This window comes from Bacillus rossius, chromosome 3 (assembly GCF_032445375.1).
Source record: "Bacillus rossius redtenbacheri isolate Brsri chromosome 3, Brsri_v3, whole genome shotgun sequence".
Taxonomy (NCBI): Eukaryota; Metazoa; Arthropoda; class Insecta; order Phasmatodea; family Bacillidae; genus Bacillus; species Bacillus rossius.
The window spans coordinates 23034914-23045558 of record NC_086332.1 but is presented as its reverse complement, the minus strand read 5'-3'; the positions used below and the strand labels follow the sequence as shown (position 1 = coordinate 23045558).

General features: G+C 33.9%; 1 protein-coding gene across 1 annotated transcript in view; it reads left to right on the top strand.

The window, feature by feature from the left end:
* The first annotated feature begins 409 nt into the window (after window positions 1-409).
* The window catches only part of LOC134530339 (ATP-dependent RNA helicase me31b), a 50676-nt gene continuing 40440 nt past the window's right edge, over window positions 410-10645 (top strand). Inside the window, exon 1 of the mRNA XM_063365082.1 lies at window positions 410-549. The gene's annotated coding sequence lies outside the window, so the exon portion shown is untranslated. The remainder of the gene's footprint in view (window positions 550-10645) is intronic.

The window sequence follows — 10645 nt, the reverse complement described above, 5'->3', positions numbered from 1 at the left end:
TGTTTGTAGGATGGTAAGTTAGGTCAGTACTAACAATTTAATCTAAGAAGCTTACACACAAGTATATATAGATTGAGCCTATAAACACATTAGAAACATTAGGCAGAACACTTTCCCTTTTATTTCTATTAATATTGTAAAATTTTGTTTAGTTATACTATGTCTGGGACCTGAATTTAAAATGCCTTATCAGACTGTTGTAAATATTAACTTTTTTTTTATGATTTTGAACTATCATAGCTGACTTGAAATAATTGTATTAAATTATAATATATTTTTTTAATTTTAAATATGTTTGATTTTTTTCTTTGTTATTATTTTGTTGACTCAAAAAAATGATTTGCTGTTTGACAACATCTAACTTGTAATCTCTTTGCTATATTTGCGATTGCTTCAGTGTGTTCATTCTAGGACTTCTTCTATTCCTCGCTGACCTCAGAGAGTTGCAGTCGTTCGACAGTGGAAAAAAGTTGAAAGTTTAAACGTTGTTTCGAATGACGGAGACAGATTGGTGTGTTAGCCGAAAATTTGGAATTTTTGGAAGCAGCCGTAAGTAATATTAAATATTGACTCTTCAAACCCCAAATATTTACGCTCACTACATGAGTCCTGTTATTTCAATCAAACCAGACGTAAAATATTGTGTTTGACACTCGCCATCTTGATGGGATTGCGTATTTCTGTTCAGTATTTGCGTGCTTACAATATTTTTATTTTTGAACCAATGATATGCTATCCCTCATATCGCTTATGTAGGGAGGTAATATGTTGCAACCATTTTTGTTCTGTTCAGCGAAGTTCATTACTATGCAGGAAATTTCAACTTATAAACGTTTTTGAGTTAGGGCCTACTTTTTGATGTTTGGCCCATTTTATAAGTACGAAGATTCCGTTTCGTGCAAGCTACCCTTTGTCATATGGGTTTTAAGATAGTATTTTTCTCTGATAATGTATTATTCCAGGTACTATTTTCTTAATATTTCAGTTATTCTTCTGTCTGGTGGCAAGGATTAGAAAGATCTTTTGTTTGTTTCTCACAGATTTAACAATCCAATTTCTTAGTGTATGCACTAATCTACTAATATACTTACACCTTATATTTGCAGCTTCACCCAGCACTCGCCATGAGATCATTTCCTTTTGCAGTGTACTTTAATACTGCACGTCTTCTCCTAATTTGTGTATGTTATGTACTTGTCCCATAGCTTTATCTCCAAGGGTGTGACCAATTATAAACCCTACTTGTGTTGCCTTCATTTTCTTTTCATCCATCAATGTAAAGCTACGGCCACACAGAGCGCCATGCTCGCAGTAAAATATAGCCAGCTGCATCTTGGGTGTCATTGACCACACTTTGCTGTGTTGACTATGTTGGTGACATAGCCAGGTGTTTGGTTCTCAGTTATTTTTTCTAAAATGTTGCATATGCACAGATAAACAAAAACATCTGTTTTCATGTGGAATTGTGGGACTATAGAAAGGTTGTATGTGGTATAATGCCTGGGATTTGATATCAAGGGAATGCTATCAAACTGAATTGTATTTATTCTGAAGTAATCCATAAATTTGGCTTTGTCCTCACGCAACTACTTCATCAAATGATGAAATACTCCAAATTCTTTTTTTTAGATTAACTTTAATAACCCGTTAATTTTTACACTTGCATACTGTAAGAGTCAGCAGAATATTGTCGGAATCATCACTTGGATCCCATGGCATCTCTCTCCGACATCGCAAACTAGAATATCTTGTGTGGTCACCTGGAGCAGCGAACATCCTGAACATAGTGTAGCTGTGTGTGTGGCTTTGGCTTAAGCCTACAGTTTCTAAACTTTTGTAGCATATTTAGGAATAAGTTACACTATGGTAAAATACTTTTTTTTACATGCAATACCACTAATATTATAAATGTGAAAGTTTGGATGAATGGATGTTTGTTACTCAATCACGCCAGAATGGCTTAATGGATCTGGATGAACTTTGGCCTACAGCAAGCTCATAACCTGGATAACACATAGACCACATATTAATATTAAATTCCATCCCTAAGGGAGTGAAAGTGATAATTTCATTTTATAACAGAAAAAATCATAGGTCATAGACATACAAATAGTGAGTGAGTGTCATTTCTCTATGTCTGCCACATGATAATACACATAGTAAGGTCTGGCAAATTCATATTTTTCTCCTTGGTGAGACCAGCCCGCTTAGTGGGGCTCGCAGCGGCACTAACAAAATAAAGGCGCTAATAACAGTTTTATTCCTAACTTCGTCAATAGATAGAGTTGCCTTGAATTTTAAACGCACCATCGTTTGATGCATTTGTCATGTCTTTAATTTTCGTTTGTTTATACCGTATGCGTTCCTATACCATTCATCTGATTGCGATGAAATTTTGGTGAGTTGTTATGCGCATGCATGTGAAGGTTTCTGAGACGGTATAACTATTTTGCAATAGTTGGAGCATGAATTGTTTCAAAAAAATTTTTTTTTTTTTCATATTATATAGCGGCACTTCGTCTGTTCTTGTTGTATAAGTGCGCACGCATGACACAATTTATTTAAATATAAAAGAGACAGAGATAGAGTGATACGTATACAGAGTGAGATAGAGCGAGAAAAAGAGATAAGTTGAGATGGGAGTAAGGTATAGAGAATGAAATGGGTTTGATAAATATATATATATATATGTATAGAGCTATATATAGATTTATATATAGAAGAGATTGAGATAGTGGGAGGTATAAATGTGTACATATATGTAGATATAAATAGATAAATAGAGCTAGAGCGATACATATATATATATATATATATATAGATGTAGTTAAAGATAAATATATATTTAGAGATAAATATATATTTAGAGAGATAGATAGATAGATGATTTGTATAGGTATGTGTAACTACTTCAAACATATTACAAAACAAAACTGAATGATGATAATGGAATATTTTCAATATTAGTAGTCTCTTATTTTTCAGCTTTTTTCTATAGTGCTTTATAGAGTCTAGATTACATACAGACCACCAATTTTTAGATATATACAGGTAAATAACTATACACTGGCAGAATGTCTGTTGGGATTTGAAAGTGATATAAATTATTTTGCACACTTGACATTCAAATTAAGAAGACAACTACTAACTACATCTGATTTTGATAAAGGTCCCCTTCACCCTGTGTTCAGCCCGGGCAACGCCGGGTACTGCAGCTAGTTTAACATATGTTTGACACACACCATTGCTTGTTTTGTTTTAGAAAAAACCTCTGAAATGGACAACGAAAATTAATACTTAAACCCATGACAAACAAGTCAATATTAGGTTGTCAAATGTTGCATAATTAGACAGCACAGAATTACTTGAATGGAATTGTCAGAATAAATTACAGCACAGACTAACACAGTAAGGTTAAGCTGACAGCGAAGCAAGAACAGCAATCACAGAAAAACAACCGACATTCTAACCCAATGATGAAACTTAACAGATAATCTGAACATGTTGGGATGGACATAGTAGGCTTTCTATGACATAGTTCGTGATTTTTAGGGAACTGGTATTTGCTCTATTCATTCTGTCTCTGATTATGAATGCAGATGCCTGTTCTTGACATGTTGCAACTGTTATTCATAGAAAGCCTTCTATGCGTGTTCTTGCTATAGTCTTGTAAGATTACAGATTTACGGATTATCTGTTCAAAGTTTTTATCACTGGGTTATTCTTTTAGTATGTTGTAGGGAGTTACTGTTTTTCTGTATTTACTGCTCTTTTGCAACTTTCTAGTCCGCCTGCTGTGTTAGTTGTATAATTTTTTTTTTTTTTTACTAAATTCCATGCAATTCTTGTGTCCAAGCATGTTAACATTTGACATTTACTTAATGTTGGCTTGGTTTCCATGTGTTTTATGTATTTATCTTTGTTGTCCATTACTGTGGATTTTTTTCTACACAAACCAGCAATGGCATATTCCAATATATGTTAAATCAATCTTCCCCATTTGCAGGAATCATTCTAACCTTTTTTACAGCTTTGCTGGCAGATGTCCATACTTTTCCTGCAAGTTTTATTACCTGCTTAATGGTTTACATCACTCCTGCATTTTTCTTAACAGACCTGTGTTCCACACCTGCACAAAGTTCCAGAATGTTCTGTAGTTATCTTGTTTATAAAAACTTCATTTTATTTACTGGAACTACTACTATACTGTGACTGGGAATGTGGTCATATGATGAAAAATTTGTTGACTCCTCTCCAGGCTATAATGTACTGGGTAGCAGATAATTGAAGATGAGTGGGATAGATAATACAATAAATTTTGAATCTAGAATTAATGGGTTCATATTATGAATAATTGTCCACAAAGCCTTTTTGGGGGAGGGGGGTTGAAAATGCTATATTTGAGTTCTTTTGTAGCTAGACTTTTCAACATAAAGGCATTTGCGAGTCTCACTCAATTCTTTAAAAAAAAAAAAAAAAAAGAGGGATACCATTGAAATTTAGAGTGTTATAAAAAGGTTAAAAATTAGGACAAATTAATGCCAATTAAACAGATTTATCATTTTGTCGTACTGATTTTTTTTTAAATTCAGTCTGAATAAAAGACAGAACTATTGAATTTTAACATAAAGTTTTTTACTATAAAACCATGCAACCTACAGTAATTAAAACATAAAAATTGGGGTATTCCATATCAAATCAACCAATAATATAATTATCTTGAGGTTTTAAATATGTTTCATATTTGGTGATTGTATTTTTGGTCATACTAATGATTAGAACACAAGGTTAAAAAAAAAATTGGAAAATATGTAGTTGGGCGGTATTTGCGAAAAAAAATGTTTAAAATCCGAAAATACTTTTATTCTATGCTCTTTAACTTCCTCTTTTCAATAAAAGCGGCGGAGGTAATAAATTCCAAATACTTTAGGAGATATCAAATTTTTAAATTTCATCAGATGTAGTTGAGCGGTATTTGCGGAAACAAATGTTAAAAATCCGAAAATACCTTTATTAGATGCTCTTCAACTTCCTCTTTTCATTAAAAGCGGCGGAGATAAGAAATTCCAAATACCACTTTAGGAGATATCGCCGTTCTTATTTTGCTATAAAAGACCTGTGTAATCAATTGACAGTTGCCATTTTGTTTATTGCCATGTGTTTGTGAATGCCTAATTAATGAAAATGGTCGATTCGGTCAGGTCAGTTACATTATAAATACTTTGAAACTAAGCGTACCGTCAGCTGGGGTGACTTTGGGCTCGATTTTCACTGCCTTTGTCTGATAAACTGCATAAACCAACAAATAGCTAAAAGTTATTACATTAATATATTTTTTATGTAATAGAAGAGATTCCAATGAACAATTTGACATCACAATGAAAAACATAAAAAAATTTCCTCACCTTTTTAAATAATTTGTAAAAAAAGTGGGACAATCTCACCTCAACATGGGGTGACTTTGTCTCAGGGCATGATTTAGCTTGAATATACACATAGAATGCATGACCAGTGGGACTATCTCACCCTTATTTTTACACTGCTTGGAAGCACAAAAGCCTTTTTTGAGGTGTTGTGATGGTTGTCGGGTTAAAAATTGAGTGTTTAATTGGGTTTATGATGAGGGGGAAGGGAGGAACACCACACAATTAACTTATTTACTATGAAGAAAATTTATTTATAATGTAAACTTGGATTGAACACATCATCAAAAGAAGAATATTATTGAACATATTAACAAAACAACATTAATATAATTTATTATTAAACATATTCACTTAACTCCGGAACTACAAACAGTGTTTCTTTTGACAGAAACCTGCCTTGGAGGTTCGATTTTCTTCTTAATATGCTCCCATTCATACGTCAATATGTCACGCTTCTGAGGCTAATGCCAGTAATTCTTCCCCTGCTCCATGCAATCTACTGTTGGACCAGCTTCAGTGATGTCATCAATCTTTCCTGGATATTATGAGTTGTTGTATGTAACAATGACAAAATTGTTGATGCTGCACACAGATTTCAGAGATTTGCGGTTATAAATGATTACGGAGTCATCACCTGAGTTGGAAAATGTCTCTAGATTGCTATCTGAATCATTGACAACAATATCCTCATGATTCTCATCAATGTCTGAAGATGATTCTTCATGAACTGTTGGGGTCTTCTGTCGTTGATTATGTTTGGAACATTTAGTTTCTTCCTTTTCTGCCTGGGTGCATCACCACCAATCACCTTGTTCCTATGAGCAGTAAGTGATGCCATGAAAGCTTCTCCAATGAGAGAAGAATTTGCCTCTTCATTTGGTAACCGTGCCAATATTACATCTTTGTCAACAGGGACAATGCCACATTTCCTGAATCCTGAAACTAAATTTTCTTCTGCTCCATCAATGACTTCAGGAGACTGGGAAGTTTTTCCTTTGGAATATTTGGGAATTTTGACCCTTTAGCAGAGTCACGCCAAGACGATAAAAGTGATTGCCAAGCTCTTTTCAATGGTGCATAGAAACTTGCATCCAACGACTGGAGCAAGTGGGTTGCATTAGGCGGCAGACAAATGAACTTGATTATTTTTTCCTGGAAAATTTGCAACGCTTGTGTGCTAATGTGAGAGGAAAGGTTGTCTCCAATGAGAGCAATGTCTCCTTGTAAATGACGCACGCTAGGGAGAAACAGACTACATAACCAGTCCTCAAACACAACAGCATCAAACCACCCACTTTCGGTGCGGTTGTATCTGGCACCTGTGGACCATTCACGATCCATGAAGACCACATGTGGTCAGCTTTGAACACCACATAGAGCGGCAACAGTTTTCCTTCTGCATTGCCGCATAACATCAAAGACGTTGAGGATTTGCTTGGTTACATATGCGATCTACATATTTGGCTCCCCGTTTACAAATTACACCCTTGTTTCCAGGATTATCTGACACTTTGGTTTCATCATAGTTAAATATATGGCTGGGAGGGATCCCCTCAATCTCCTTACTCAGATGATAGATATATGTCGTGATGGTTTCTGCTGACACACCTGCTCTAACTTTCTTGATATTTTGTGAAAACCTCACAGACAATTCATGATGATCCCGGAGAAACCTTTTGACCCAGTCATAGCCTGGTGTGTTATCTTTAAAATTTTTCACTGTCACACCTTTATGCTGTAGATAATTTCTCACAGTCCATCGAAAATCACTGAAAATCCAAACTCTGACAACTTTATTAGATGGTCAACAAATGACTGTTCCTCCAGTTCATTAAAAACTCTTTGACCACCTGGTGTCTTGCTGTGAACATTGTTCAGTTTGTTTTTTAGTGTCGTTATATGAATGCCATACTTTTTTGATGGTGTCCATTGGCTCAATCTCTTCTGTACAACATCATTCATGGCTCTTTCTAATGTTTTTGTCATAATTTTTATAGGGCCGGCCACCCACTACATGACAATACTTGCGTGCCATAGCTACAAAGTCACTGTGAACAGACAATAAAAACATCTACATGTAGTACTGGTACACATAGTAAGGTAGATATGTGCCACCTAACCTAACCTAAAAAATGTGCTGCCTACCCATTCAAACAAGTCATTTACAATTTGTTTGAATGAAACATTCTGACTAGTATCTGTTTTGAGACAGTCACCCCTGACTGCAGGCAAAAATCCTATTGTTTGATAATTTCCAAAACTGTATTTTATAAAACAATGAAAACACTTTCTATATATTTTCTTAAAGTAGAGATATTACGGAATAAAATTAACTACTTACAAGTTTTCTCAATAAATTCTAACCATCTGCTGCAATATACAGTTTTCCAATGATATTAAAACACCAAATATAAACAATAATATAACTGCAGTAGTACCTACAAACTGTATAAACATTGCAATCACCCATTATTTTTTTATTCATACTACCAACTCTACCTAGTGGAATCCATGATTGCCATATTGTTTCTTCGTACTGGTAAAGGACATAGCATCAAGTAAATGTTTTTCCAAGTAGTGGGACAAAGTCAACCCGAGGCAGACAGTCACCCCAGTTGACGGTACATTAAAAATAATATGAATTAATTTCAATGGTTCTTTAGTTTTAAAGTATTTATAATGTATCTGACCTGACATAACAAACCAGGACAATGGATAAACAGTAACAACTCACGTAAAAATATTTTGTTACTTATTACTTGCGCAAAAATAAGACTTTAAAATTAGAAACGTTAAAAACTCGCCTAAGTTGGAGGCGGTAATTAAACACCGTTTTAAACAATAAATGAATTAAATAATCACGTATTGGTTAATTTGAATTCTGGCCTATCACGAACAATCACGTGACATCATTATCCAATAAAAAAATAGATACTCGTAAACAAGAAACAATGATGAAAGCCACATGAATGCACTGGTATAATTGTGATGAAATTTAAAAATTCGGTATCTCCTAAAGTATTTGTAATTTCTTATCTCCGCCGCTTTTATTGAAAAGCGGAAGTTAAAGAGCATAGAATAAAAGTATTTTCGGATTTTTAACATTTTTTTTCGCAAATACCGCCCAACTACATATTTACCAAAAAGTTTTTTATAAAATCAAAAATCAGAATTTTTAATTTAGATAAAAAATATATAAATTATACCAAAACAATTTAGTAAGTCATGTACAAAGTATCATGATGGTATTCCAATGTTATCATATTGAAATGATTTTTTTTATTTTATTAAAATTGATGCGTGTGTAAGTTCTGCTAATTCATGACTTGTTACATCATAAAAATCTTAACTTTTTTTTATCTGAACTTGCCTTAATAATTGATTCTCCATTATACCGTAAAAATTTACCAAAGAAAAGTTAGCTGTAAATAGGGCGATAATAGTTTCTTTGGTAAATAAAACCTGGACCTTACAGGAGTTACTCAAGCAGTGACATGTTTCTTTCCTGTCTCAGCTTGTAACCCTTAGTCAGCTTCCTCCTATTAGGGCTCTTGTCTTTAGTGTTTGTGTTATGAGTTGTCCGAGTGAACAAGTGCTCTGTGCAAGTTCATAAGATATAAATGGATAAATTGTGGGGTAAATATTTTTGCAATCCTTTTAATAAAGACAGGCATTGGGTTAGTAAAAACCTAAGGAATGCCACACTATGGATGACAAAGTTAAATGATATTATTGAAGATGGAATGATAATTTGCACTTCTTGCCACCTCGAGTTAAGTAAGAAACAATCATACTCAAGTTCTGAAATTGATACAAATATTCATGATGAACCATTGGCTTTAAAAATGTAACTGCAAAAGCAGGCTGCAATAAAGATGATCCAGAGTATATGGATATAGAATAATTTGTAGATTTTATAAATGTCTCATTGACATCAATAGGAGAATTACCTGTTAAAATAAAATGTAAATCAAATAAGAAATACTGCAAAGAAAAACTGACAAAATTAAATTAAGATTTCCCTAATTAAACTTTTTTTTTTCCAAGCTGGCAACATAGCAGAACCACTTTATAACTCAGACAGAAATTCTTAATCAGCTAAAAGAAAAATTTGCAACAGCAAGCAAGATTGAAAAATTCAGATTCTAACAATTTTACCAATGAGTTGGTCTTGTGCAAGAATGGAATGTGAATTTGGTATAGTGACTATGGCGAGGAAAGCAAAAAAAACTCTAAGAAAGGGTATTATCATCACCTAATCCAAAACCTAGGAAAACTACCTCGCGATACAGGTGTTGGTAACGGAATGTTATAATGATGGTGAGGTGAGTATGCAAATGCCTGGAAAAAAAGATTGTCTCCATGGGTAAGGACATGGAAAATAAGCTAGTCCATGTTCAGATAAGGTTGATTTTGGGAAATAAGTGTGAAATTTACAAGATTTTCAAATAAAAATTCCCTTACTTAAAAATTGACTTTTCAAAGTTTGCAGAACTGAGGCCCAAGGACTGCATTATTACTGGTGCCAGTGGCACTCATTCTGTCTGTGTTTGCACTGCACACCAGAATATAAAACATCTTTTCAGGAGGTAGGTTAATTAAATTGACATTTCCTGGCTCTGAAAGTCTTCTATCAAGTCACAAGGAATGTATGGCTTAAGTTATGTGCAATCCACCATTACAGGCATGCCTCCTAAATGAATGTGACTACTATCCTGATATTGAGGAATTTAAAGAAGCTTTAACTGTTTTTTTTAGGAGGAAGTGATTGACATCACTTATAAACAATGGATTACTGTTGACTGATGCAATTTCTATACATTTACCAAACCATTTGATGAGTTTGTTCAAGAATTTGGCAATCAATTGAGTAACGTTTAAAACATGTCTTTGTTGCTAAACAACAATCAAGGTTTTAAAAAAATCTTTGTTGCAAGAAAGTGAAGCTCTAGTAAAAATTGGATTTTTCTGACAATTAGTTGTTTGTTCTAAAAGATGAGGCTAAAGGGTTTCATTGGAACAATTCAATGGCTGCTGTGCACCCTTATGTAGTATTTTTCAAGGAAAGCAATTGAGAAACAGGAAAACAAGAGCTAGTTCACCAGAGTCTTGTATTTATATCAGACTGCCTAACACACAATACTACCATTGTTCCTGCTTTCCAGAAAAAGTTAATCCTATTTCTGAAATTATTTGTCAAATTGGAAATTCAGATGGTT